Source organism: Pelobates fuscus, chromosome 3 (genome assembly GCF_036172605.1).
Source record: "Pelobates fuscus isolate aPelFus1 chromosome 3, aPelFus1.pri, whole genome shotgun sequence".
NCBI classification, from domain to species: Eukaryota; Metazoa; Chordata; class Amphibia; order Anura; family Pelobatidae; genus Pelobates; species Pelobates fuscus.
The window spans coordinates 374,431,056-374,459,022 of NC_086319.1; the positions used below are offsets into that span (position 1 = coordinate 374,431,056).

General features: G+C 39.3%; 31 non-coding genes across 31 annotated transcripts; all 31 read right to left on the bottom strand.

Moving 5' to 3' along the window:
* Window positions 1-932: 932 nt before the first annotated feature.
* TRNAM-CAU (transfer RNA methionine (anticodon CAU)) lies at window positions 933-1,005 on the bottom strand. The gene has a single exon. It is a non-coding gene; the product is annotated as a tRNA-Met (tRNA).
* A 1,613-nt stretch (window positions 1,006-2,618) lies between these two features.
* On the bottom strand, window positions 2,619-2,691 carry TRNAM-CAU (transfer RNA methionine (anticodon CAU)). The gene has a single exon. It is a non-coding gene; the product is annotated as a tRNA-Met (tRNA).
* A 488-nt stretch (window positions 2,692-3,179) lies between these two features.
* On the bottom strand, window positions 3,180-3,252 carry TRNAM-CAU (transfer RNA methionine (anticodon CAU)). Its single transcript has one exon. It is a non-coding gene; the product is annotated as a tRNA-Met (tRNA).
* A 1,050-nt stretch (window positions 3,253-4,302) lies between these two features.
* On the bottom strand, window positions 4,303-4,375 carry TRNAM-CAU (transfer RNA methionine (anticodon CAU)). The gene has a single exon. It is a non-coding gene; the product is annotated as a tRNA-Met (tRNA).
* Window positions 4,376-5,425: 1,050 nt separating this feature from the next.
* Window positions 5,426-5,498, bottom strand: TRNAM-CAU (transfer RNA methionine (anticodon CAU)). Its single transcript has one exon. It is a non-coding gene; the product is annotated as a tRNA-Met (tRNA).
* Window positions 5,499-7,111: 1,613 nt separating this feature from the next.
* TRNAM-CAU (transfer RNA methionine (anticodon CAU)) lies at window positions 7,112-7,184 on the bottom strand. The gene has a single exon. It is a non-coding gene; the product is annotated as a tRNA-Met (tRNA).
* Window positions 7,185-7,672: 488 nt separating this feature from the next.
* TRNAM-CAU (transfer RNA methionine (anticodon CAU)) lies at window positions 7,673-7,745 on the bottom strand. Its single transcript has one exon. It is a non-coding gene; the product is annotated as a tRNA-Met (tRNA).
* A 1,050-nt stretch (window positions 7,746-8,795) lies between these two features.
* Window positions 8,796-8,868, bottom strand: TRNAM-CAU (transfer RNA methionine (anticodon CAU)). Its single transcript has one exon. It is a non-coding gene; the product is annotated as a tRNA-Met (tRNA).
* Window positions 8,869-9,918: 1,050 nt separating this feature from the next.
* TRNAM-CAU (transfer RNA methionine (anticodon CAU)) lies at window positions 9,919-9,991 on the bottom strand. Its single transcript has one exon. It is a non-coding gene; the product is annotated as a tRNA-Met (tRNA).
* Window positions 9,992-10,479: 488 nt separating this feature from the next.
* TRNAM-CAU (transfer RNA methionine (anticodon CAU)) lies at window positions 10,480-10,552 on the bottom strand. Its single transcript has one exon. It is a non-coding gene; the product is annotated as a tRNA-Met (tRNA).
* Window positions 10,553-11,041: 489 nt separating this feature from the next.
* On the bottom strand, window positions 11,042-11,114 carry TRNAM-CAU (transfer RNA methionine (anticodon CAU)). The gene has a single exon. It is a non-coding gene; the product is annotated as a tRNA-Met (tRNA).
* A 488-nt stretch (window positions 11,115-11,602) lies between these two features.
* On the bottom strand, window positions 11,603-11,675 carry TRNAM-CAU (transfer RNA methionine (anticodon CAU)). The gene has a single exon. It is a non-coding gene; the product is annotated as a tRNA-Met (tRNA).
* A 1,051-nt stretch (window positions 11,676-12,726) lies between these two features.
* On the bottom strand, window positions 12,727-12,799 carry TRNAM-CAU (transfer RNA methionine (anticodon CAU)). The gene has a single exon. It is a non-coding gene; the product is annotated as a tRNA-Met (tRNA).
* A 377-nt stretch (window positions 12,800-13,176) lies between these two features.
* TRNAM-CAU (transfer RNA methionine (anticodon CAU)) lies at window positions 13,177-13,249 on the bottom strand. The gene has a single exon. It is a non-coding gene; the product is annotated as a tRNA-Met (tRNA).
* A 377-nt stretch (window positions 13,250-13,626) lies between these two features.
* On the bottom strand, window positions 13,627-13,699 carry TRNAM-CAU (transfer RNA methionine (anticodon CAU)). The gene has a single exon. It is a non-coding gene; the product is annotated as a tRNA-Met (tRNA).
* A 1,614-nt stretch (window positions 13,700-15,313) lies between these two features.
* On the bottom strand, window positions 15,314-15,386 carry TRNAM-CAU (transfer RNA methionine (anticodon CAU)). The gene has a single exon. It is a non-coding gene; the product is annotated as a tRNA-Met (tRNA).
* Window positions 15,387-15,874: 488 nt separating this feature from the next.
* Window positions 15,875-15,947, bottom strand: TRNAM-CAU (transfer RNA methionine (anticodon CAU)). Its single transcript has one exon. It is a non-coding gene; the product is annotated as a tRNA-Met (tRNA).
* Window positions 15,948-16,435: 488 nt separating this feature from the next.
* Window positions 16,436-16,508, bottom strand: TRNAM-CAU (transfer RNA methionine (anticodon CAU)). The gene has a single exon. It is a non-coding gene; the product is annotated as a tRNA-Met (tRNA).
* Window positions 16,509-17,558: 1,050 nt separating this feature from the next.
* Window positions 17,559-17,631, bottom strand: TRNAM-CAU (transfer RNA methionine (anticodon CAU)). The gene has a single exon. It is a non-coding gene; the product is annotated as a tRNA-Met (tRNA).
* Window positions 17,632-18,119: 488 nt separating this feature from the next.
* Window positions 18,120-18,192, bottom strand: TRNAM-CAU (transfer RNA methionine (anticodon CAU)). The gene has a single exon. It is a non-coding gene; the product is annotated as a tRNA-Met (tRNA).
* A 489-nt stretch (window positions 18,193-18,681) lies between these two features.
* TRNAM-CAU (transfer RNA methionine (anticodon CAU)) lies at window positions 18,682-18,754 on the bottom strand. Its single transcript has one exon. It is a non-coding gene; the product is annotated as a tRNA-Met (tRNA).
* Window positions 18,755-19,242: 488 nt separating this feature from the next.
* Window positions 19,243-19,315, bottom strand: TRNAM-CAU (transfer RNA methionine (anticodon CAU)). The gene has a single exon. It is a non-coding gene; the product is annotated as a tRNA-Met (tRNA).
* Window positions 19,316-19,804: 489 nt separating this feature from the next.
* TRNAM-CAU (transfer RNA methionine (anticodon CAU)) lies at window positions 19,805-19,877 on the bottom strand. Its single transcript has one exon. It is a non-coding gene; the product is annotated as a tRNA-Met (tRNA).
* Window positions 19,878-22,276: 2,399 nt separating this feature from the next.
* TRNAM-CAU (transfer RNA methionine (anticodon CAU)) lies at window positions 22,277-22,349 on the bottom strand. The gene has a single exon. It is a non-coding gene; the product is annotated as a tRNA-Met (tRNA).
* A 368-nt stretch (window positions 22,350-22,717) lies between these two features.
* Window positions 22,718-22,790, bottom strand: TRNAM-CAU (transfer RNA methionine (anticodon CAU)). The gene has a single exon. It is a non-coding gene; the product is annotated as a tRNA-Met (tRNA).
* A 489-nt stretch (window positions 22,791-23,279) lies between these two features.
* TRNAM-CAU (transfer RNA methionine (anticodon CAU)) lies at window positions 23,280-23,352 on the bottom strand. Its single transcript has one exon. It is a non-coding gene; the product is annotated as a tRNA-Met (tRNA).
* An 827-nt stretch (window positions 23,353-24,179) lies between these two features.
* On the bottom strand, window positions 24,180-24,252 carry TRNAM-CAU (transfer RNA methionine (anticodon CAU)). Its single transcript has one exon. It is a non-coding gene; the product is annotated as a tRNA-Met (tRNA).
* Window positions 24,253-24,629: 377 nt separating this feature from the next.
* TRNAM-CAU (transfer RNA methionine (anticodon CAU)) lies at window positions 24,630-24,702 on the bottom strand. The gene has a single exon. It is a non-coding gene; the product is annotated as a tRNA-Met (tRNA).
* A 939-nt stretch (window positions 24,703-25,641) lies between these two features.
* On the bottom strand, window positions 25,642-25,714 carry TRNAM-CAU (transfer RNA methionine (anticodon CAU)). Its single transcript has one exon. It is a non-coding gene; the product is annotated as a tRNA-Met (tRNA).
* Window positions 25,715-26,679: 965 nt separating this feature from the next.
* On the bottom strand, window positions 26,680-26,752 carry TRNAM-CAU (transfer RNA methionine (anticodon CAU)). Its single transcript has one exon. It is a non-coding gene; the product is annotated as a tRNA-Met (tRNA).
* An 827-nt stretch (window positions 26,753-27,579) lies between these two features.
* TRNAM-CAU (transfer RNA methionine (anticodon CAU)) lies at window positions 27,580-27,652 on the bottom strand. Its single transcript has one exon. It is a non-coding gene; the product is annotated as a tRNA-Met (tRNA).
* Window positions 27,653-27,967: the final 315 nt, after the last annotated feature.

The window sequence follows — 27,967 nt, forward strand, 5'->3', positions numbered from 1 at the left end:
CGCCATGGGTTTTTATAGTCTTCTGGGATACATGAATATAGTGAACGTTTGTTCTAAAATAAAATGAAATGGTTGTATATTCCAAACAAGCTTTAAAGCCTTCTCACACATTTGGGGCACCTATTCTAGTGCAGTTAATTAGTGTCATACTACTTGTTACAAACAAAAAAATAGACAGCAGAATAGACACAGGGACTTAGAAATCAGGAGGCTGAAATTATCCAAAGGCGATCCCCAAGACACATTTTGATGCTGAGCTTCTCTTTCATCCCAATTAGAATGGGTTGCAGAGTGGCAAAAAATCATACTGGAGTAACAAGGAATATTCTTCAAACAAAGTGTCCCATCCTCTAACTTGTCTAGATATGATTTCATGGAATTTTGCCAATGTATGGTCCTGTCCTGAAGGGATTGTTGCTCAAGGAAACTGTTTGATTGGTGTGAACACATGCTGGATTTCTCTATTTCTTACAAAATATACATGCCCGGTGCGAGGATCGAACTCACGACCTTCAGATTATGAGAGTGACGCGCTACCTACTGCGCTAACAAGGCAACTTGCGCCATATATTTTTATAGTCTTCAGGGATACATGCATATAGTGAACGTTTGTTCTAAAATAAAATGAAATGGGTGTATATTCCAAAGGAGGAGGTGGAGGCTGAAATTATCGAAAGGCGATCCCCAAGACACATTTTGATGCTGAGCTTCTCTTTCATCCCAATTAGAATGGGTTGCAGAGTGGCAAAAATTCATACTGGAGTAACAAGGAATATTCTTCACACAAAGTGTCCCATCCTCTAACTTGTCTAGATATGATTTCATGAAATTTTGCCAATATATGGTCCTGTCCTGAAGGGATTGTTGCGCAAGGAAACTGTTTGATTGGTGTGAACACATGCTGGATTTCTCTATTCCATACAAAATATACATGCCCTGTGTGAGGATCGAACTCACGACCTTCAGATTATGAGACTGACGCGCTACCTACTGCGCTAACAAGGCAACTTACGCCATGGGTTTTTATAGTCTTCTGGGATACATGAATATAGTGAACGTTTGTTCTAAAATAAAATGAAATGGGTGTATATTCCAAACAAGCTTTATAGCCTTCTCACACATTTGGGGCACCTATTCTAGTGCAGTTAATTAGTGTCATACTACTTGTTACAAACAAAAAAAATAGACAGCAGAATAGACACAGGGACTTAGAAATCAGGAGGCTGAAATTATCCAAAGGCGATCCCCAAGACACATTTTGATGCTGAGCTTCTCTTTCATCCCAATTAGAATGGGTTGCAGAGTGGCAAAAATTCATACTTGCGAAACAAGGAATATTCTTCAAACAAAGTGCCCCATCCTCTAACTTGTCTAGATATGATTTCATGGAATTTTGCCAATATATGGTTCTGTCCTGAAGGGATTGTTGCGCAATGAAACTGTTTGATTGGTGTGAACACATGCTGGATTTCTCTATTCCTTACAAAATATACATGCCCTGTGTGAGGATCGAACTCAGGACCTTCAGATTATGAGACTGACGCGCTACCTACTGCGCTAACAAGGCAACTTACGCCATGGGTTTTTATAGTCTTCTGGGATACATGAATATAGTGAACGTTTGTTCTAAAATAAAATGAAATGGGTGTATATTCCAAACAAGCTTTATAGCCTTCTCACACATTTGGGGCACCTATTCTAGTGCAGTTAATTAGTGTCATACTACTTGTTACAAACAAAAAAAATAGACAGCAGAATAGACACAGGGACTTAGAAATCAGGAGGCTGAAATTATCCAAAGGTGATCCCCAAGACACATTTTGATGCTGAGCTTCTCTTTCATCCCAATTAGAATGGGTTGCAGAGTGGCAAAAATTCATACTTGCGAAACAAAGAATATTCTTCAAACAAAGTGCCCCATCCTCTAACTTGTCTAGATATGATTTCATGGAATTTTGCCAATATATGGTCCTGTCCTGAAGGGATTGTTGCTCAAGGAAACTGTTTGATTGGTGTGAACACATGCTGGATTTCTCTATTTCTTACAAAATATACATGCCCTGTGTGAGGATCGAACTGACGACCTTCAGATTATGAGACTGACGCGCTACCTACTGCGCTAACAAGGCAACTTACGCCATGGGTTTTTATAGTCTTCTGGGATACATGAATATAGTGAACGTTTGTTCTAAAATAAAATGAAATGGGTGTATATTCCAAACAAGCTTTATAGCCTTCTCACACATTTGGGGCACCTATTCTAGTGCAGTTAATTAGTGTCATACTACTTGTTACAAACAAAAACAATAGACAGCAGAATAGACACAGGGACTTAGAAATCAGGAGGCTGAAATTATCCAAAGGCGATCCCCAAGACACATTTTGATGCTGAGCTTCTCTTTCATCCCAATTAGAATGGGTTGCAGAGTGGCAAAAATTCATACTTGCGAAACAAGGAATATTCTTCAAACAAAGTGTCCCATCCTCTAACTTGTCTAGATATGATTTCATGGAATTTTGCCAATGTATGGTCCTGTCCTGAAGGGATTGTTGCTCAAGGAAACTGTTTGATTGGTGTGAACACATGCTGGATTTCTCTATTCCTTACATAATATACATGCCTTGTGTGAGGATCGAACTCACGACCTTCAGATTATGAGACTGACGCGCTACCTACTGCGCTAACAAGGCAACTTACGCCATGGGTTTTTATAGTCTTCTGGGATACATGAATATAGTGAACGTTTGTTCTAAAATAAAATGAAATGGGTGTATATTCCAAACAAGCTTTATAGCCTTCTCACACATTTGGGGCACCTATTCTAGTGCAGTTAATTAGTGTCATACTACTTGTTACAAACAAAAAAATAGACAGCAGAATAGACACAGGGACTTAGAAATCAGGAGGCTGAAATTATCCAAAGACGATCCCCAAGACACATTTTGATGCTGAGCTTCTCTTTCATCCCAATTAGAATGGGTTGCAGAGTGGCAAAAATTCATACTTGCGAAACAAGGAATATTCTTCAAACAAAGTGTCCCATCCTCTAACTTGTCTAGATATGATTTCATGGAATTTTGCCAATGTATGGTCCTGTCCTGAAGGGATTGTTGCTCAAGGAAACTGTTTGATTGGTGTGAACACATGCTGGATTTCTCTATTCCTTACATAATATACATGCCTTGTGTGAGGATCGAACTCACGACCTTCAGATTATGAGACTGACGCGCTACCTACTGCGCTAACAAGGCAACTTACGCCATGGGTTTTTATAGTCTTTTGGGATACATGAATATAGTGAACGTTTGTTCTAAAATAAAATGAAATGGGTGTATATTCCAAACAAGCTTTATAGCCTTCTCACACATTTGGGGCACCTATTCTAGTGCAGTTAATTAGTGTCATACTACTTGTTACAAACAAAAAAATAGACAGCAGAATAGACACAGGGACTTAGAAATCAGGAGGCTGAAATTATCCAAAGACGATCCCCAAGACACATTTTGATGCTGAGCTTCTCTTTCATCCCAATTAGAATGGGTTGCAGAGTGGCAAAAATTCATACTTGCGAAACAAAGAATATTCTTCAAACAAAGTGCCCCATCCTCTAACTTGTCTAGATATGATTTCATGGAATTTTGCCAATATATGGTCCTGTCCTGAAGGGATTGTTGCTCAAGGAAACTGTTTGATTGGTGTGAACACATGCTGGATTTCTCTATTTCTTACAAAATATACATGCCCTGTGTGAGGATCGAACTGACGACCTTCAGATTATGAGACTGACGCGCTACCTACTGCGCTAACAAGGCAACTTACGCCATGGGTTTTTATAGTCTTCTGGGATACATGAATATAGTGAACGTTTGTTCTAAAATAAAATGAAATGGGTGTATATTCCAAACAAGCTTTATAGCCTTCTCACACATTTGGGGCACCTATTCTAGTGCAGTTAATTAGTGTCATACTACTTGTTACAAACAAAAACAATAGACAGCAGAATAGACACAGGGACTTAGAAATCAGAAGGCTGAAATTATCCAAAGGCGATCCCCAAGACACATTTTGATGCTGAGCTTCTCTTTCATCCCAATTAGAATGGGTTGCAGAGTGGCAAAAATTCATACTTGCGAAACAAGGAATATTCTTCAAACAAAGTGTCCCATCCTCTAACTTGTCTAGATATGATTTCATGGAATTTTGCCAATGTATGGTCCTGTCCTGAAGGGATTGTTGCTCAAGGAAACTGTTTGATTGGTGTGAACACATGCTGGATTTCTCTATTCCTTACATAATATACATGCCTTGTGTGAGGATCGAACTCACGACCTTCAGATTATGAGACTGACGCGCTACCTACTGCGCTAACAAGGCAACTTACGCCATGGGTTTTTATAGTCTTCTGGGATACATGAATATAGTGAACGTTTGTTCTAAAATAAAATGAAATGGGTGTATATTCCAAACAAGCTTTATAGCCTTCTCACACATTTGGGGCACCTATTCTAGTGCAGTTAATTAGTGTCATACTACTTGTTACAAACAAAAAAATAGACAGCAGAATAGACACAGGGACTTAGAAATCAGGAGGCTGAAATTATCCAAAGACGATCCCCAAGACACATTTTGATGCTGAGCTTCTCTTTCATCCCAATTAGAATGGGTTGCAGAGTGGCAAAAATTCATACTTGCGAAACAAAGAATATTCTTCAAACAAAGTGCCCCATCCTCTAACTTGTCTAGATATGATTTCATGGAATTTTGCCAATATATGGTCCTGTCCTGAAGGGATTGTTGCTCAAGGAAACTGTTTGATTGGTGTGAACACATGCTGGATTTCTCTATTTCTTACAAAATATACATGCCCTGTGTGAGGATCGAACTGACGACCTTCAGATTATGAGACTGACGCGCTACCTACTGCGCTAACAAGGCAACTTACGCCATGGGTTTTTATAGTCTTCTGGGATACATGAATATAGTGAACGTTTGTTCTAAAATAAAATGAAATGGGTGTATATTCCAAACAAGCTTTATAGCCTTCTCACACATTTGGGGCACCTATTCTAGTGCAGTTAATTAGTGTCATACTACTTGTTACAAACAAAAACAATAGACAGCAGAATAGACACAGGGACTTAGAAATCAGAAGGCTGAAATTATCCAAAGGCGATCCCCAAGACACATTTTGATGCTGAGCTTCTCTTTCATCCCAATTAGAATGGGTTGCAGAGTGGCAAAAATTCATACTTGCGAAACAAGGAATATTCTTCAAACAAAGTGTCCCATCCTCTAACTTGTCTAGATATGATTTCATGGAATTTTGCCAATGTATGGTCCTGTCCTGAAGGGATTGTTGCGCAAGGAAACTGTTTGATTGGTGTGAACACATGCTGGATTTCTCTATTCCATACAAAATATACATGCCCTGTGTGAGGATCGAACTCACGACCTTCAGATTATGAGACTGACGCGCTACCTACTGCGCTAACAAGGCAACTTACGCCATGGGTTTTTATAGTCTTCTGGGATACATGAATATAGTGAACGTTTGTTCTAAAATAAAATGAAATGGGTGTATATTCCAAACAAGCTTTATAGCCTTCTCACACATTTGGGGCACCTATTCTAGTGCAGTTAATTAGTGTCATACTACTTGTTACAAACAAAAAAAATAGACAGCAGAATAGACACAGGGACTTAGAAATCAGGAGGCTGAAATTATCCAAAGGCGATCCCCAAGACACATTTTGATGCTGAGCTTCTCTTTCATCCCAATTAGAATGGGTTGCAGAGTGGCAAAAATTCATACTTGCGAAACAAGGAATATTCTTCAAACAAAGTGCCCCATCCTCTAACTTGTCTAGATATGATTTCATGGAATTTTGCCAATATATGGTTCTGTCCTGAAGGGATTGTTGCGCAATGAAACTGTTTGATTGGTGTGAACACATGCTGGATTTCTCTATTCCTTACAAAATATACATGCCCTGTGTGAGGATCGAACTCAGGACCTTCAGATTATGAGACTGACGCGCTACCTACTGCGCTAACAAGGCAACTTACGCCATGGGTTTTTATAGTCTTCTGGGATACATGAATATAGTGAACGTTTGTTCTAAAATAAAATGAAATGGGTGTATATTCCAAACAAGCTTTATAGCCTTCTCACACATTTGGGGCACCTATTCTAGTGCAGTTAATTAGTGTCATACTACTTGTTACAAACAAAAAAAATAGACAGCAGAATAGACACAGGGACTTAGAAATCAGGAGGCTGAAATTATCCAAAGGTGATCCCCAAGACACATTTTGATGCTGAGCTTCTCTTTCATCCCAATTAGAATGGGTTGCAGAGTGGCAAAAATTCATACTTGCGAAACAAAGAATATTCTTCAAACAAAGTGCCCCATCCTCTAACTTGTCTAGATATGATTTCATGGAATTTTGCCAATATATGGTCCTGTCCTGAAGGGATTGTTGCTCAAGGAAACTGTTTGATTGGTGTGAACACATGCTGGATTTCTCTATTTCTTACAAAATATACATGCCCTGTGTGAGGATCGAACTGACGACCTTCAGATTATGAGACTGACGCGCTACCTACTGCGCTAACAAGGCAACTTACGCCATGGGTTTTTATAGTCTTCTGGGATACATGAATATAGTGAACGTTTGTTCTAAAATAAAATGAAATGGGTGTATATTCCAAACAAGCTTTATAGCCTTCTCACACATTTGGGGCACCTATTCTAGTGCAGTTAATTAGTGTCATACTACTTGTTACAAACAAAAACAATAGACAGCAGAATAGACACAGGGACTTAGAAATCAGGAGGCTGAAATTATCCAAAGGCGATCCCCAAGACACATTTTGATGCTGAGCTTCTCTTTCATCCCAATTAGAATGGGTTGCAGAGTGGCAAAAATTCATACTTGCGAAACAAGGAATATTCTTCAAACAAAGTGTCCCATCCTCTAACTTGTCTAGATATGATTTCATGGAATTTTGCCAATGTATGGTCCTGTCCTGAAGGGATTGTTGCTCAAGGAAACTGTTTGATTGGTGTGAACACATGCTGGATTTCTCTATTCCTTACATAATATACATGCCTTGTGTGAGGATCGAACTCACGACCTTCAGATTATGAGACTGACGCGCTACCTACTGCGCTAACAAGGCAACTTACGCCATGGGTTTTTATAGTCTTCTGGGATACATGAATATAGTGAACGTTTGTTCTAAAATAAAATGAAATGGGTGTATATTCCAAACAAGCTTTATAGCCTTCTCACACATTTGGGGCACCTATTCTAGTGCAGTTAATTAGTGTCATACTACTTGTTACAAACAAAAAAATAGACAGCAGAATAGACACAGGGACTTAGAAATCAGGAGGCTGAAATTATCCAAAGACGATCCCCAAGACACATTTTGATGCTGAGCTTCTCTTTCATCCCAATTAGAATGGGTTGCAGAGTGGCAAAAATTCATACTTGCGAAACAAGGAATATTCTTCAAACAAAGTGTCCCATCCTCTAACTTGTCTAGATATGATTTCATGGAATTTTGCCAATGTATGGTCCTGTCCTGAAGGGATTGTTGCTCAAGGAAACTGTTTGATTGGTGTGAACACATGCTGGATTTCTCTATTCCTTACATAATATACATGCCTTGTGTGAGGATCGAACTCACGACCTTCAGATTATGAGACTGACGCGCTACCTACTGCGCTAACAAGGCAACTTACGCCATGGGTTTTTATAGTCTTCTGGGATACATGAATATAGTGAACGTTTGTTCTAAAATAAAATGAAATGGGTGTATATTCCAAACAAGCTTTATAGCCTTCTCACACATTTGGGGCACCTATTCTAGTGCAGTTAATTAGTGTCATACTACTTGTTACAAACAAAAAAATAGACAGCAGAATAGACACAGGGACTTAGAAATCAGGAGGCTGAAATTATCCAAAGACGATCCCCAAGACACATTTTGATGCTGAGCTTCTCTTTCATCCCAATTAGAATGGGTTGCAGAGTGGCAAAAATTCATACTTGCGAAACAAAGAATATTCTTCAAACAAAGTGCCCCATCCTCTAACTTGTCTAGATATGATTTCATGGAATTTTGCCAATATATGGTCCTGTCCTGAAGGGATTGTTGCTCAAGGAAACTGTTTGATTGGTGTGAACACATGCTGGATTTCTCTATTTCTTACAAAATATACATGCCCTGTGTGAGGATCGAACTGACGACCTTCAGATTATGAGACTGACGCGCTACCTACTGCGCTAACAAGGCAACTTACGCCATGGGTTTTTATAGTCTTCTGGGATACATGAATATAGTGAACGTTTGTTCTAAAATAAAATGAAATGGGTGTATATTCCAAACAAGCTTTATAGCCTTCTCACACATTTGGGGCACCTATTCTAGTGCAGTTAATTAGTGTCATACTACTTGTTACAAACAAAAACAATAGACAGCAGAATAGACACAGGGACTTAGAAATCAGAAGGCTGAAATTATCCAAAGGCGATCCCCAAGACACATTTTGATGCTGAGCTTCTCTTTCATCCCAATTAGAATGGGTTGCAGAGTGGCAAAAATTCATACTTGCGAAACAAGGAATATTCTTCAAACAAAGTGTCCCATCCTCTAACTTGTCTAGATATGATTTCATGGAATTTTGCCAATGTATGGTCCTGTCCTGAAGGGATTGTTGCTCAAGGAAACTGTTTGATTGGTGTGAACACATGCTGGATTTCTCTATTCCTTACATAATATACATGCCTTGTGTGAGGATCGAACTCACGACCTTCAGATTATGAGACTGACGCGCTACCTACTGCGCTAACAAGGCAACTTACGCCATGGGTTTTTATAGTCTTCTGGGATACATGAATATAGTGAACGTTTGTTCTAAAATAAAATGAAATGGGTGTATATTCCAAACAAGCTTTATAGCCTTCTCACACATTTGGGGCACCTATTCTAGTGCAGTTAATTAGTGTCATACTACTTGTTACAAACAAAAAAATAGACAGCAGAATAGACACAGGGACTTAGAAATCAGGAGGCTGAAATTATCCAAAGACGATCCCCAAGACACATTTTGATGCTGAGCTTCTCTTTCATCCCAATTAGAATGGGTTGCAGAGTGGCAAAAATTCATACTTGCGAAACAAAGAATATTCTTCAAACAAAGTGCCCCATCCTCTAACTTGTCTAGATATGATTTCATGGAATTTTGCCAATATATGGTCCTGTCCTGAAGGGATTGTTGCTCAAGGAAACTGTTTGATTGGTGTGAACACATGCTGGATTTCTCTATTTCTTACAAAATATACATGCCCTGTGTGAGGATCGAACTGACGACCTTCAGATTATGAGACTGACGCGCTACCTACTGCGCTAACAAGGCAACTTACGCCATGGGTTTTTATAGTCTTCTGGGATACATGAATATAGTGAACGTTTGTTCTAAAATAAAATGAAATGGGTGTATATTCCAAACAAGCTTTATAGCCTTCTCACACATTTGGGGCACCTATTCTAGTGCAGTTAATTAGTGTCATACTACTTGTTACAAACAAAAACAATAGACAGCAGAATAGACACAGGGACTTAGAAATCAGGAGGCTGAAATTATCCAAAGGCGATCCCCAAGACACATTTTGATGCTGAGCTTCTCTTTCATCCCAATTAGAATGGGTTGCAGAGTGGCAAAAATTCATACTTGCGAAACAAGGAATATTCTTCAAACAAAGTGTCCCATCCTCTAACTTGTCTAGATATGATTTCATGGAATTTTGCCAATGTATGGTCCTGTCCTGAAGGGATTGTTGCTCAAGGAAACTGTTTGATTGGTGTGAACACATGCTGGATTTCTCTATTCCTTACATAATATACATGCCTTGTGTGAGGATCGAACTCACGACCTTCAGATTATGAGACTGACGCGCTACCTACTGCGCTAACAAGGCAACTTACGCCATGGGTTTTTATAGTCTTCTGGGATACATGAATATAGTGAACGTTTGTTCTAAAATAAAATGAAATGGGTGTATATTCCAAACAAGCTTTATAGCCTTCTCACACATTTGGGGCACCTATTCTAGTGCAGTTAATTAGTGTCATACTACTTGTTACAAACAAAAAAATAGACAGCAGAATAGACACAGGGACTTAGAAATCAGGAGGCTGAAATTATCCAAAGACGATCCCCAAGACACATTTTGATGCTGAGCTTCTCTTTCATCCCAATTAGAATGGGTTGCAGAGTGGCAAAAATTCATACTTGCGAAACAAGGAATATTCTTCAAACAAAGTGTCCCATCCTCTAACTTGTCTAGATATGATTTCATGGAATTTTGCCAATGTATGGTCCTGTCCTGAAGGGATTGTTGCTCAAGGAAACTGTTTGATTGGTGTGAACACATGCTGGATTTCTCTATTCCTTACATAATATACATGCCTTGTGTGAGGATCGAACTCACGACCTTCAGATTATGAGACTGACGCGCTACCTACTGCGCTAACAAGGCAACTTACGCCATGGGTTTTTATAGTCTTCTGGGATACATGAATATAGTGAACGTTTGTTCTAAAATAAAATGAAATGGGTGTATATTCCAAACAAGCTTTATAGCCTTCTCACACATTTGGGGCACCTATTCTAGTGCAGTTAATTAGTGTCATACTACTTGTTACAAACAAAAAAAATAGACAGCAGAATAGACACAGGGACTTAGAAATCAGGAGGCTGAAATTATCCAAAGACGATCCCCAAGACACATTTTGATGCTGAGCTTCTCTTTCATCCCAATTAGAATGGGTTGCAGAGTGGCAAAAATTCATACTTGCGAAACAAGGAATATTCTTCAAACAAAGTGTCCCATCCTCTAACTTGTCTAGATATGATTTCATGGAATTTTGCCAATGTATGGTCCTGTCCTGAAGGGATTGTTGCTCAAGGAAACTGTTTGATTGGTGTGAACACATGCTGGATTTCTCTATTCCTTACATAATATACATGCCTTGTGTGAGGATCGAACTCACGACCTTCAGATTATGAGACTGACGCGCTACCTACTGCGCTAACAAGGCAACTTACGCCATGGGTTTTTATAGTCTTCTGGGATACATGAATATAGTGAACGTTTGTTCTAAAATAAAATGAAATGGGTGTATATTCCAAACAAGCTTTATAGCCTTCTCACACATTTGGGGCACCTATTCTAGTGCAGTTAATTAGTGTCATACTACTTGTTACAAACAAAAAAATAGACAGCAGAATAGACACAGGGACTTAGAAATCAGGAGGCTGAAATTATCCAAAGACGATCCCCAAGACACATTTTGATGCTGAGCTTCTCTTTCATCCCAATTAGAATGGGTTGCAGAGTGGCAAAAATTCATACTTGCGAAACAAGGAATATTCTTCAAACAAAGTGTCCCATCCTCTAACTTGTCTAGATATGATTTCATGGAATTTTGCCAATGTATGGTCCTGTCCTGAAGGGATTGTTGCTCAAGGAAACTGTTTGATTGGTGTGAACACATGCTGGATTTCTCTATTCCTTACATAATATACATGCCTTGTGTGAGGATCGAACTCACGACCTTCAGATTATGAGACTGACGCGCTACCTACTGCGCTAACAAGGCAACTTACGCCATGGGTTTTTATAGTCTTCTGGGATACATGAATATAGTGAACGTTTGTTCTAAAATAAAATGAAATGGGTGTATATTCCAAACAAGCTTTATAGCCTTCTCACACATTTGGGGCACCTATTCTAGTGCAGTTAATTAGTGTCATACTACTTGTTACAAACAAAAAAAATAGACAGCAGAATAGACACAGGGACTTAGAAATCAGGAGGCTGAAATTATCCAAAGACGATCCCCAAGACACATTTTGATGCTGAGCTTCTCTTTCATCCCAATTAGAATGGGTTGCAGAGTGGCAAAAATTCATACTTGCGAAACAAGGAATATTCTTCAAACAAAGTGTCCCATCCTCTAACTTGTCTAGATATGATTTCATGGAATTTTGCCAATGTATGGTCCTGTCCTGAAGGGATTGTTGCTCAAGGAAACTATTTGATTGGTGTGAACACATGCTGGATTTCTCTATTTCTTACAAAATATACATGCCCTGTGTGAGGATCGAACTGACGACCTTCAGATTATGAGACTGACGCGCTACCTACTGCGCTAACAAGGCAACTTACGCCATGGGTTTTTATAGTCTTCTGGGATACATGAATATAGTGAACGTTTGTTCTAAAATAAAATGAAATGGGTGTATATTCCAAACAAGCTTTATAGCCTTCTCACACATTTGGGGCACCTATTCTAGTGCAGTTAATTAGTGTCATACTACTTGTTACAAACAAAAAAAATAGACAGCAGAATAGACACAGGGACTTAGAAATCAGGAGGCTGAAATTATCCAAAGGCGATCCCCAAGACACATTTTGATGCTGAGCTTCTCTTTCATCCCAATTAGAATGGGTTGCAGAGTGGCAAAAATTCATACTTGCGAAACAAGGAATATTCTTCAAACAAAGTGTCCCATCCTCTAACTTGTCTAGATATGATTTCATGAAATTTTGCCAATATATGGTCCTGTCCTGAAGGGATTGTTGCTCAAGGAAACTGTTTGATTGGTGTGAACACATGCTGGATTTCTCTATTCCTTACAAAATATACATGCCCTGTGTGAGGATCGAACTCACGACCTTCAGATTATGAGACTGACGCGCTACCTACTGCGCTAACAAGGCAACTTACGCCATGGGTTTTTATAGTCTTCTGGGATACATGAATATAGTGAACGTTTGTTCTAAAATAAAATGAAATGGGTGTATATTCTAAATGAGGAGGTGGAGGCTAAAATTATCGAAAGGCGATCCCCAAGACCCATTTTGATGCTGAGCTTCTCTTTCATCCCAATTAGAATGGGTTGCAGAGTGGCAACAATTCATACTTGCGAAACAAGGAATATTCTTCAAACAAAGTGTCCCATCCTCTAACTTGTCTAGATATGATTTCATGGAATTTTGCCAATGTATGGTCCTGTCCTGAAGGGATTGTTGCTCAAGGAAACTGTTTGATTGGTGTGAACACATGCTGGATTTCTCTATTTCTTACAAAATATACATGCCCTGTGTGAGGATCGAACTCACGACCTTCAGATTATGAGACTGACGCGCTACCTACTGCGCTAACAAGGCAACTTGCGCCTTATATTTTTATAGTCTTCAGGGATACATGCATATAGTGAACGTTTGTTCTAAAATAAAATGAAATGGGTGTATATTCCAAAGGAGGAGGTGGAGGCTGAAATTATCGAAAGGCGATCCCCAAGACACATTTTGATGCTGAGCTTCTCTTTCATCCCAATTAGAATGGGTTGCAGAGTGGCAAAAATTCATACTGGAGTAACAAGGAATATTCTTCACACAAAGTGTCCCATCCTCTAACTTGTCTAGATATGATTTCATGAAATTTTGCCAATATATGGTCCTGTCCTGAAGGGATTGTTGCGCAAGGAAACTGTTTGATTGGTGTGAACACATGCTGGATTTCTCTATTCCATACAAAATATACATGCCCTGTGTGAGGATCGAACTCACGACCTTCAGATTATGAGACTGACGCGCTACCTACTGCGCTAACAAGGCAACTTACGCCATGGGTTTTTATAGTCTTCTGGGATACATGAATATAGTGAACGTTTGTTCTAAAATAAAATGAAATGGGTGTATATTCCAAACAAGCTTTATAGCCTTCTCACACATTTGGGGCACCTATTCTAGTGCAGTTAATTAGTGTCATACTACTTGTTACAAACAAAAAAAATAGACAGCAGAATAGACACAGGGACTTAGAAATCAGGAGGCTGAAATTATCCAAAGGCGATCCCCAAGACACATTTTGATGCTGAGCTTCTCTTTCATCCCAATTAGAATGGGTTGCAGAGTGGCAAAAATTCATACTTGCGAAACAAGGAATATTCTTCAAACAAAGTGCCCCATCCTCTAACTTGTCTAGATATGATTTCATGGAATTTTGCCAATATATGGTTCTGTCCTGAAGGGATTGTTGCGCAATGAAACTGTTTGATTGGTGTGAACACATGCTGGATTTCTCTATTCCTTACAAAATATACATGCCCTGTGTGAGGATCGAACTCAGGACCTTCAGATTATGAGACTGACGCGCTACCTACTGCGCTAACAAGGCAACTTACGCCATGGGTTTTTATAGTCTTCTGGGATACATGAATATAGTGAACGTTTGTTCTAAAATAAAATGAAATGGGTGTATATTCCAAACAAGCTTTATAGCCTTCTCACACATTTGGGGCACCTATTCTAGTGCAGTTAATTAGTGTCATACTACTTGTTACAAACAAAAAAAATAGACAGCAGAATAGACACAGGGACTTAGAAATCAGGAGGCTGAAATTATCCAAAGGTGATCCCCAAGACACATTTTGATGCTGAGCTTCTCTTTCATCCCAATTAGAATGGGTTGCAGAGTGGCAAAAATTCATACTTGCGAAACAAAGAATATTCTTCAAACAAAGTGCCCCATCCTCTAACTTGTCTAGATATGATTTCATGGAATTTTGCCAATATATGGTCCTGTCCTGAAGGGATTGTTGCTCAAGGAAACTGTTTGATTGGTGTGAACACATGCTGGATTTCTCTATTTCTTACAAAATATACATGCCCTGTGTGAGGATCGAACTGACGACCTTCAGATTATGAGACTGACGCACTACCTACTGCGCTAACAAGGCAACTTACGCCATGGATTTTTATAGTCTTCTGGGATACATGAATATAGTGAACGTTTGTTCTAAAATAAAATGAAATGGGTGTATATTCCAAACAAGCTTTATAGCCTTCTCACACATTTGGGGCACCTATTCTAGTGCAGTTAATTAGTGTCATACTACTTGTTACAAACAAAAAAATTAGACAGCAGAATAGACACAGGGACTTAGAAATCAGGAGGCCTTAAATTATCCAAAGGCGATCCCCAAGACACATTTTGATGCTGAGCTTCTCTTTCATCCCAATTAGAATGGGTTGCAGAGTGGCAAAAATTCATACTTGCGAAACAAGGAATATTCTTCAAACAAAGTGTCCCATCCTCTAACTTGTCTAGATATGATTTCATGGAATTTTGCCAATGTATGGTCCTGTCCTGAAGGGATTGTTGCTCAAGGAAACTGTTTGATTGGTGTGAACACATGCTGGATTTCTCTATTCCTTACATAATATACATGCCTTGTGTGAGGATCGAACTCACGACCTTCAGATTATGAGACTGACGCGCTACCTACTGCGCTAACAAGGCAACTTACGCCATGGGTTTTTATAGTCTTCTGGGATACATGAATATAGTGAACGTTTGTTCTAAAATAAAATGAAATGGGTGTATATTCCAAACAAGCTTTATAGCCTTCTCACACATTTGGGGCACCTATTCTAGTGCAGTTAATTAGTGTCATACTACTTGTTACAAACAAAAAAATAGACAGCAGAATAGACACAGGGACTTAGAAATCAGGAGGCTGAAATTATCCAAAGACGATCCCCAAGACACATTTTGATGCTGAGCTTCTCTTTCATCCCAATTAGAATGGGTTGCAGAGTGGCAAAAATTCATACTTGCGAATCAAGGAATATTCTTCAAACAAAGTGTCCCATCCTCTAACTTGTCTAGATATGATTTCATGGAATTTTGCCAATGTATGGTCCGGTCCTGAAGCGATTGTTGCTCAAGGAAACTGTTTGATTGGTGTGAACACATGCTGGATTTCTCTATTCCTTACATAATATACATGCCTTGTGTGAGGATCGAACTCACGACCTTCAGATTATGAGACTGACGCGCTACCTACTGCGCTAACAAGGCAACTTACGCCATGGGTTTTTATAGTCTTCTGGGATACATGAATATAGTGAACGTTTGTTCTAAAATAAAATGAAATGGGTGTATATTCCAAACAAGCTTTATAGCCTTCTCACACATTTGGGGCACCTATTCTAGTGCAGTTAATTAGTGTCATACTACTTGTTACAAACAAAAAAATAGACAGCAGAATAGACACAGGGACTTAGAAATCAGGAGGCTGAAATTATCCAAAGACGATCCCCAAGACACATTTTGATGCTGAGCTTCTCTTTCATCCCAATTAGAATGGGTTGCAGAGTGGCAAAAATTCATACTTGCGAAACAAGGAATATTCTTCAAACAAAGTGTCCCATCCTCTAACTTGTCTAGATATGATTTCATGGAATTTTGCCAATGTATGGTCCTGTCCTGAAGGGATTGTTGCTCAAGGAAACTGTTTGATTGGTGTGAACACATGCTGGATTTCTCTATTCCTTACATAATATACATGCCTTGTGTGAGGATCGAACTCACGACCTTCAGATTATGAGACTGACGCGCTACCTACTGCGCTAACAAGGCAACTTACGCCATGGGTTTTTATAGTCTTCTGGGATACATGAATATAGTGAACGTTTGTTCTAAAATAAAATGAAATGGGTGTATATTCCAAACAAGCTTTATAGCCTTCTCACACATTTGGGGCACCTATTCTAGTGCAGTTAATTAGTGTCATACTACTTGTTACAAACAAAAAAAATAGACAGCAGAATAGACACAGGGACTTAGAAATCAGGAGGCTGAAATTATCCAAAGACGATCCCCAAGACACATTTTGATGCTGAGCTTCTCTTTCATCCCAATTAGAATGGGTTGCAGAGTGGCAAAAATTCATACTTGCGAAACAAGGAATATTCTTCAAACAAAGTGTCCCATCCTCTAACTTGTCTAGATATGATTTCATGGAATTTTGCCAATGTATGGTCCTGTCCTGAAGGGATTGTTGCTCAAGGAAACTGTTTGATTGGTGTGAACACATGCTGGATTTCTCTATTCCTTACATAATATACATGCTTTGTGTGAGGATCGAACTCACGACCTTCAGATTATGAGACTGACGCGCTACCTACTGCGCTAACAAGGCAACTTACGCCATGGGTTTTTATAGTCTTCTGGGATACATGAATATAGTGAACGTTTGTTCTAAAATAAAATGAAATGGGTGTATATTCCAAACAAGCTTTATAGCCTTCTCACACATTTGGGGCACCTATTCTAGTGCAGTTAATTAGTGTCATACTACTTGTTACAAACAAAAAAATAGACAGCAGAATAGACACAGGGACTTAGAAATCAGGAGGCTGAAATTATCCAAAGACGATCCCCAAGACACATTTTGATGCTGAGCTTCTCTTTCATCCCAATTAGAATGGGTTGCAGAGTGGCAAAAATTCATACTTGCGAAACAAGGAATATTCTTCAAACAAAGTGTCCCATCCTCTAACTTGTCTAGATATGATTTCATGGAATTTTGCCAATGTATGGTCCTGTCCTGAAGGGATTGTTGCTCAAGGAAACTGTTTGATTGGTGTGAACACATGCTGGATTTCTCTATTCCTTACATAATATACATGCCTTGTGTGAGGATCGAACTCACGACCTTCAGATTATGAGACTGACGCGCTACCTACTGCGCTAACAAGGCAACTTACGCCATGGGTTTTTATAGTCTTCTGGGATACATGAATATAGTGAACGTTTGTTCTAAAATAAAATGAAATGGGTGTATATTCCAAACAAGCTTTATAGCCTTCTCACACATTTGGGGCACCTATTCTAGTGCAGTTAATTAGTGTCATACTACTTGTTACAAACAAAAAAATAGACAGCAGAATAGACACAGGGACTTAGAAATCAGGAGGCTGAAATTATCCAAAGACGATCCCCAAGACACATTTTGATGCTGAGCTTCTCTTTCATCCCAATTAGAATGGGTTGCAGAGTGGCAAAAATTCATACTTGCGAAACAAGGAATATTCTTCAAACAAAGTGTCCCATCCTCTAACTTGTCTAGATATGATTTCATGGAATTTTGCCAATGTATGGTCCTGTCCTGAAGGGATTGTTGCTCAAGGAAACTGTTTGATTGGTGTGAACACATGCTGGATTTCTCTATTCCTTACATAATATACATGCCTTGTGTGAGGATCGAACTCACGACCTTCAGATTATGAGACTGACGCGCTACCTACTGCGCTAACAAGGCAACTTACGCCATGGGTTTTTATAGTCTTCTGGGATACATGAATATAGTGAACGTTTGTTCTAAAATAAAATGAAATGGGTGTATATTCCAAACAAGCTTTATAGCCTTCTCACACATTTGGGGCACCTATTCTAGTGCAGTTAATTAGTGTCATACTACTTGTTACAAACAAAAAAAATAGACAGCAGAATAGACACAGGGACTTAGAAATCAGGAGGCTGAAATTATCCAAAGACGATCCCCAAGACACATTTTGATGCTGAGCTTCTCTTTCATCCCAATTAGAATGGGTTGCAGAGTGGCAAAAATTCATACTTGCGAAACAAGGAATATTCTTCAAACAAAGTGTCCCATCCTCTAACTTGTCTAGATATGATTTCATGGAATTTTGCCAATGTATGGTCCTGTCCTGAAGGGATTGTTGCTCAAGGAAACTGTTTGATTGGTGTGAACACATGCTGGATTTCTCTATTCCTTACATAATATACATGCCTTGTGTGAGGATCGAACTCACGACCTTCAGATTATGAGACTGACGCGCTACCTACTGCGCTAACAAGGCAACTTACGCCATGGGTTTTTATAGTCTTCTGGGATACATGAATATAGTGAACGTTTGTTCTAAAATAAAATGAAATGGGTGTATATTCCAAACAAGCTTTATAGCCTTCTCACACATTTGGGGCACCTATTCTAGTGCAGTTAATTAGTGTCATACTACTTGTTACAAACAAAAAAATAGACAGCAGAATAGACACAGGGACTTAGAAATCAGGAGGCTGAAATTATCCAAAGACGATCCCCAAGACACATTTTGATGCTGAGCTTCTCTTTCATCCCAATTAGAATGGGTTGCAGAGTGGCAAAAATTCATACTTGCGAAACAAGGAATATTCTTCAAACAAAGTGTCCCATCCTCTAACTTGTCTAGATATGATTTCATGGAATTTTGCCAATGTATGGTCCTGTCCTGAAGGGATTGTTGCTCAAGGAAACTGTTTGATTGGTGTGAACACATGCTGGATTTCTCTATTCCTTACATAATATACATGCCTTGTGTGAGGATCGAACTCACGACCTTCAGATTATGAGACTGACGCGCTACCTACTGCGCTAACAAGGCAACTTACGCCATGGGTTTTTATAGTCTTCTGGGATACATGAATATAGTGAACGTTTGTTCTAAAATAAAATGAAATGGGTGTATATTCCAAACAAGCTTTATAGCCTTCTCACACATTTGGGGCACCTATTCTAGTGCAGTTAATTAGTGTCATACTACTTGTTACAAACAAAAAAAATAGACAGCAGAATAGACACAGGGACTTAGAAATCAGGAGGCTGAAATTATCCAAAGGCGATCCCCAAGACACATTTTGATGCTGAGCTTCTCTTTCATCCCAATTAGAATGGGTTGCAGAGTGGCAAAAATTCATACTTGCGAAACAAGTAATATTCTTCAAACAAAGTGTCCCATCCTCTAACTTGTCTAGATATGATTTCATGGAATTTTGCCAATGTATGGTCCTGTCCTGAAGGGATTGTTGCTCAAGGAAACTGTTTGATTGGTGTGAACACATGCTGGATTTCTCTATTCCTTACAAAATATACATGCCCTGTGTGAGGATCGAACTCACGACCTTCAGATTATGAGACTGACGCGCTACCTACTGCGCTAACAAGGCAACTTACGCCATGGGTTTTTATAGTCTTCTGGGATACATGAATATAGTGAACGTTTGTTCTAAAATAAAATGAAATGGGTGTATATTCTAAATGAGGAGGTGGAGGCTAAAATTATCGAAAGGCGATCCCCAAGACCCATTTTGATGCTGAGCTTCTCTTTCATCCCAATTAGAATGGGTTGCAGAGTGGCAAAAATTCATACTGGAGTAACAAGGAATATTCTTCACACAAAGTGTCCCATCCTCTAACTTGTCTAGATATGATTTCACGGAATTTTGCCAATGTATGCTCCTGTCCTGAAGGGATTGTTGCTCAAGGAAACTGTTTGATTGGTGTGAACACATGCTGGATTTCTCTATTTCTTACAAAATATACATGCCCTGTGTGAGGATCGAACTCACAACCTTCAGATTATGAGACTGACGCGCTACCTACTGCGCTAACAAGGCAACTTGCGCCATGGGTTTTTATAGTCTTCTGGGATACATGCATATAGTGAACGTTTGTTCTAAAATAAAATGAAATGGGTGTATATTCCAAAGGAGGAGGTGGAGGCTGAAATTATCGAAAGGCGATCCCCAAGACACATTTTGATGCTGAGCTTCTCTTTCATCCCAATTAGAATGGGTTGCAGAGTGGCAAAAATTCATACTGGAGTAACAAGGAATATTCTTCACACAAAGTGTCCCATCCTCTAACTTGTCTAGATATGATTCATGGAATTTTGCCAATGTATGGTCCTGTCCTGAAGGGATTGTTGCTCAAGGAAACTGTTTGATTGGTGTGAACACATGCTGGAATTCTCTATTTCTTACAAAATATACATGCCCGGTGTGAGGATCGAACTCACGACCTTCAGATTATGAGAGTGACGCGCTACCTACTGCGCTAACAAGGCAACTTACGCCATGGGGTTTTATAGTCTTCTGGGATACATGAATATAGTGAACGTTTGTTCTAAAATAAAATGAAATGGGTGTATATTCCAAACAAGCTTTATAGCCTTCTCACACATTTGGGGCACCTATTCTAGTGCAGTTAATTAGTGTCATACTACTTGTTACAAACAAAAAAAATAGACAGCAGAATAGACACAGGGACTTAGAAATCAGGAGGCTGAAATTATCCAAAGGCGATCCCCAAGACACATTTTGATGCTGAGCTTCTCTTTCATCCCAATTAGAATGGGTTGCAGAGTGGCAAAAATTCATACTGGAGTAACAAGGAATATTCTTCACACAAAGTGTCCCATCCTCTAACTTGTCTAGATATGATTTCATGGAATTTTGCCAATGTATGGTCCTGTCCTGAAGGGATTGTTGCTCAAGGAAACTGTTTGATTGGTGTGAACACATGCTGGATTTCTCTATTTCTTACAAAATATACATGCCCTGTGTGAGGATCGAACTCACAACCTTCAGATTATGAGACTGACGCGCTACCTACTGCGCTAACAAGGCAACTTGCGCCATGGGTTTTTATAGTCTTCTGGGATACATGCATATAGTGAACGTTTGTTCTAAAATAAAATGAAATGGGTGTATATTCCAAAGGAGGAGGTGGAGGCTGAAATTATCGAAAGGCGATCCCCAAGACACATTTTGATGCTGAGCTTCTCTTTCATCCCAATTAGAATGGGTTGCAGAGTGGCAAAAATTCATACTGGAGTAACAAGGAATATTCTTCACACAAAGTGTCCCATCCTCTAACTTGTCTAGATATGATTCATGGAATTTTGCCAATGTATGGTCCTGTCCTGAAGGGATTGTTGCTCAAGGAAACTGTTTGATTGGTGTGAACACATGCTGGAATTCTCTATTTCTTACAAAATATACATGCCCGGTGTGAGGATCGAACTCACGACCTTCAGATTATGAGAGTGACGCGCTACCTACTGCGCTAACAAGGCAACTTACGCCATGGGGTTTTATAGTCTTCTGGGATACATGAATATAGTGAACGTTTGTTCTAAAATAAAATGAAATGGGTGTATATTCCAAACAAGCTTTATAGCCTTCTCACACATTTGGGGCACCTATTCTAGTGCAGTTAATTAGTGTCATACTACTTGTTACAAACAAAAAAAATAGACAGCAGAATAGACACAGGGACTTAGAAATCAGGAGGCTGAAATTATCCAAAGGCGATCCCCAAGACACATTTTGATGCTGAGCTTCTCTTTCATCCCAATTAGAATGGGTTGCAGAGTGGCAAAAATTCATACTTGCGAAACAAGGAATATTCTTCAAACAAAGTGTCCCATCCTCTAACTTGTCTAGATATGATTTCATGAAATTTTGCCAATATATGGTCCTGTCCTGAAGGGATTGTTGCTTAAGGAAACTGTTTGATTGGTGTGAACACATGCTGGATTTCTCTATTCCTTACAAAATATACATGCCCTGTGTGAGGATCGAACTCACGACCTTCAGATTATGAGACTGACGCGCTACCTACTGCGCTAACAAGGCAACTTACGCCATGGGTTTTTATAGTCTTCTGGGATACATGAATATAGTGAACGTTTGTTCTAAAATAAAATGAAATGGGTGTATATTCCAAAGGAGGAGGTGGAGGCTGAAATTATCGAAAGGCGATCCCCAAGACACATTTTGATGCTGAGCTTCTCTTTCATCCCAATTAGAATGGGTTGCAGAGTGGCAAAAATTCATACTGGAGTAACCTTCACACAAAGTGTCCCATCCTCTAACTTGTCTAGATATGATTTCATGAAATTTTGCCAATATATGGTCCTGTCCTGAAGGGATTGGTTGCTCAAGGAAACTGTTTGATTGGTGTGAACACATGCTGGATTTCTCTATTCCTTACATAATATACATGCCTTGTGTGAGGATCGAACTCACGACCTTCAGATTATGAGACTGACGCGCTACCTACTGCGCTAACAAGGCAACTTACGCCATGGGTTTTTATAGTCTTCTGGGATACATGAATATAGTGAACGTTTGTTCTAAAATAAAATGAAATGGGTGTATATTCCAAACAAGCTTTATAGCCTTCTCACACATTTGGGGCACCTATTCTAGTGCAGTTAATTAGTGTCATACTACTTGTTACAAACAAAAAAAATAGACAGCAGAATAGACACAGGGACTTAGAAATCAGGAGGCTGAAATTATCCAAAGACGATCCCCAAGACACATTTTGATGCTGAGCTTCTCTTTCATCCCAATTAGAATGGGTTGCAGAGTGGCAAAAATTCATTCTTGCGAAACAAGGAATATTCTTCAAACAAAGTGTCCCATCCTCTAACTTGTCTAGATATGATTTCATGGAATTTTGCCAATGTATGGTCCTGTCCTGAAGGGATTGTTGCTCAAGGAAACTGTTTGATTGGTGTGAACACATGCTGGATTTCTCTATTTCTTACAAAATATACATGCCCTGTGTGAGGATCGAACTCACGACCTTCAGATTATGAGACTGACGCGCTACCTACTGCGCTAACAAGGCAACTTGCGCCATGGGTTTTTATAGTCTTCTGGGATACATGCATATAGTTAACGTTTGTTCTAAAATAAAATGAAAAGGGTGTATATTCTAAATGAGGAGGTGGAGGCTGAAATTATCGAAAGGCGATCCCCAAGACCCATTTTGATGCTGAGCTTCTCTTTCATCCCAATTAGAATGGGTTGCAGAGTGGCAAAAATTCATACTGGAGTAACAAGGAATATTCTTCACACAAAGTGTCCCATCCTCTAACTTGTCTAGATATGATTTCATGGAATTTTGCCAATGTATGGTCCTGTCCTGAAGGGATTGTTGCTCAAGGAAACTGTTTGATTGGTGTGAACACATGCTGGATTTCTCTATTTCTTACAAAATATACATGCCCTGTGTGAGGATCGAACTCACAACCTTCAGATTATGAGACTGACGCGCTACCTACTGCGCTAACAAGGCAACTTGCGCCATGGGTTTTTATAGTCTTCTGGGATACATGCATATAGTGAACGTTTGTTCTAAAATAAAATGAAATGGGTGTATATTCCAAAGGAGGAGGTGGAGGCTGAAATTATCGAAAGGCGATCCCCAAGACACATTTTGATGCTGAGCTTCTCTTTCATCCCAATTAGAATGGGTTGCAGAGTGGCAAAAATTCATACTGGAGTAACAAGGAATATTCTTCACACAAAGTGTCCCATCCTCTAACTTGTCTAGATATGATTTCATGAAATTTTGCCAATATATGGTCCTGTCCTGAAGGGATTGTTGCTCAAGGAAACTGTTATATTGGTGTGAACACATGCTGGATTTCTCTATTCCTTACAAAATATACATGCCCTGTGTGAGGATCGAACTCACGACCTTCAGATTATGAGACTGACGCGCTACCTACTGCGCTAACAAGGCAACTTGCACCATGGGTTTTTATAGTCTTCTGGGATACATGCATATAGTGAACGTTTGTTCTAAAATAAAATGAAATGGGTGTATATTCCAAAGGAGGAGGTGGAGGCTGAAATTATCGAAAGGCGATCCCCAAGACACATTTTGATGCTGAGCTTCTCTTTCATCCCAATTAGAATGGGTTGCAGAGTGGCAAAAATTTATACTGGAGTAACAAGGAATATTCTTCACACAAAGTGTCCCATCCTCTAACTTGTCTAGATATGATTTCATGAAATTTTGCCAATATATGGTCCTGTCCTGAAGGGATTGTTTCTCAAGGAAACTGTTTGATTGGTGTGAACACATGCTGGATTTCTCTATTCCTTACAAAATATACATGCCCTGTGTGAGGATCGAACTCACGACCTTCAGATTATGAGACTGACGCGCTACCTACTGCGCTAACAAGGCAACTTACGCCATGGGTTTTTATAGTCTTCTGGGATACATGAATATAGTGAACGTTTGTTCTAAAATAAAATGAAATGGGTGTATATTCCAAACAAGCTTTATAGCCTTCTCACACATTTGGGGCACCTATTCTAGTGCAGTTAATTAGTGTCATACTACTTGTTACAAACAAAAAAAATAGACAGCAGAATAGACACAGGGACTTAGAAATCAGGAGGCTGAAATTATCCAAAGGCGATCCCCAAGGCACATTTTGATGCTGAGCTTCTCTTTCATCCCAATTAGAATGGGTTGCAGAGTGGCAAAAATCCATACTTGTGAAACAAGGAATATTCTTCAAACAAAGTGTCCCATCCTCTAACTTGTCTAGATATGATTTCATGGAATTTTGCCAATGTATGGTCCTGTCCTGAAGGGATTGTTGCTCAAGGAAACTGTTTGATTGGTGTGAACACATGCTGGATTTCTCTATTTCTTACAAAATATACATGCCCTGTGTGATGATCGAACTCACGACCTTCAGATCATGAGACTGACGCGCTACCTACTGCGCTAACAAGGCGACTTGCGCCATGGGTTTTTATAGTCTTCTGGGATACATGCATATAGTGAACGTTTGTTCTAAAATAAAATGAAATGGGTGTATATTCCAAAGGAGGAGGTGGAGGCTGAAATTATCGAAAGTCGATCCCCAAGACACATTTTGATGCTGAGCTTCTCTTTCATCCCAATTAGAATGGGTTGCAGAGTGGCAAAAATTCATACTGGAGTAACAAGGAATTTTCTTCACACAAAGTGTCCCATCCTCTAACTTGTCTAGATATGATTTCATGAAATTTTGCCAATATATGGTCCTGTCCTGAAGGGATTGTTGCTCAAGGAAACTGTTTGATTGGTGTGAACACATGCTGGATTTCTCTATTCCTTACAAAATATACATGCCCTGTGTGAGGATCGAACTCACGACCTTCAGATTATGAGACTGACGCGCTACCTACTGCGCTAACAAGGCAACTTACGCCATGGGTTTTTATAGTCTTCTGGGATACATGAATATAGTGAACGTTTGTTCTAAAATAAAATGAAATGGTTGTATATTCCAAACAAGCTTTATAGCCTTCTCACACATTTGGGGCACCTATTCTAGTGCAGTTAATTAGTGTCATACTACTTGTTACAAACAAAAAAAATAGACAGCAGAATAGACACAGGGACTTAGAAATCAGGAGGCTGAAATTATCCAAAGGCGATCCCCAAGACACATTTTGATGCTGAGCTTCTCTTTCATCCCAATTAGAATGGGTTGCAGAGTGGCAAAAATTCATACTTGCGAAACAAGGAATATTCTTCAAACAAAGTGTCCCATCCTCTAACTTGTCTAGATATGATTTCATGGAATTTTACCAATGTATGGTCCTGTCCTGAAGGGATTGATGCTCAAGGAAACTGTTTTATTGGTGTGAACACATGCTGGATTTCTCTATTTCTTACAAAATATAAATGTTTTTATAGTCTTCTGGGATACATGAATATAGTGAACGTTTGTTCTAAAATAAAATGAAATGGGTGTATATTCCAAACAAGCTTTATAGCCTTCTCACACATTTGGGGCACCTATTCTAGTGCAGTTAATTAGTGTCATACTACTTGTTACAAACAAAAAAAATAGACAGCAGAATAGACACAGGGACTTAGAAATCAGGAGGCTGAAATTATCCAAAGGCGATCCCCAAGACACATTTTGATGCTGAGCTTCTCTTTCATCCCAATTAGAATGGGTTGCAGAGTGGCAAAAAATCATACTGGAGTAACAAGGAATATTCTTCACACAAAGTGTCCCATCCTCTAACTTGTCTAGATATGATTTCATGAAATTTTGCCAATATATGGTCCTGTCCTGAAGGGATTGTTGCTCAAGGAAACTGTTTGATTGGTGTGAACACATGCTGGGTTTCTCTATTTCTTACAAAATATACATGCCCTGTGTGAGGATCGAACTCACGACCTTCAGATTATGAGACTGACGCGCTACCTACTGCGCTAACAAGGCAACTTGCACCATGGGTTTTTATAGTCTTCTGGGATACATGCATATAGTGAACGTTTGTTCTAAAATAAAATGAAATGGGTGTATATTCCAAAGGAGGAGGTGGAGGCTGAAATTATCGAAAGGCGATCCCCAAGACACATTTTGATGCTGAGCTTCTCTTTCATCCCAATTAGAATGGGTTGCAGAGTGGCAAAAATTCATACTGGAGTAACAAGGAATATTCTTCACACAAAGTGTCCCATCCTCTAACTTGTCTAGATATGATTTCATGGAATTTTGCCAATGTATGGTCCTGTCCTGAAGGGATTGTTGCTCAAGGAAACTGTTTGATTGGTGTGAACACATGCTGGATTTCTCTATGTCTTACAAAATATACATGCCCTGTGTGATGATCGAACTCACGACCTTCAGATCATGAGACTGACGCGCTACCTACTGCGCTAACAAGGCGACTTGCGCCATGGGTTTTTATAGTCTTCTGGGATACATGCATATAGTGAACGTTTGTTCTAAAATAAAATGAAATGGGTGTATATTCCAAAGGAGGAGGTGGAGGCTGAAATTATCGAAAGGCGATCCCCAAGACACATTTTGATGCTGAGCTTCTCTTTCATCCCAATTAGAATGGGTTGCAGAGTGGCAAAAATTCATACTGGAGTAACAAGGAATTTTCTTCACACAAGGTGTCCCATCCTCTAACTTGTCTAGATATGATTTCATGAAATTTTGCCAATATATGTTCCTGTCCTGAAGGGATTGTTGCTCAAGGAAACTGTTTGATTGGTGTGAACACATGCTGGATTTCTCTATTCCTTACAAAATATACATGCCCTGTGTGAGGATCGAACTCACGACCTTCAGATTATGAGTCTGACGCGCTACCTACTGCGCTAACAAGGCAACTTACGCCATGGGTTTTTATAGTCTTCTGGGATACATGAATATAGTGAACGTTTGTTCTAAAATAAAATGAAATGGGTGTATATTCCTAACAAGCTTTATAGCCTTCTCACACATTTGGGGCACCTATTCTAGTGCAGTTAATTAGTGTCATACTACTTGTTACAAACAAAAAAAATAGACAGCAGAATAGACACAGGGACTTAGAAATCAGGAGGCTGAAATTATCCAAAGGCGATCCCCAAGACACATTTTGATGCTGAGCTTCTCTTTCATCCCAATTAGAATGGGTTGCAGAGTGGCAAAAATTCATAC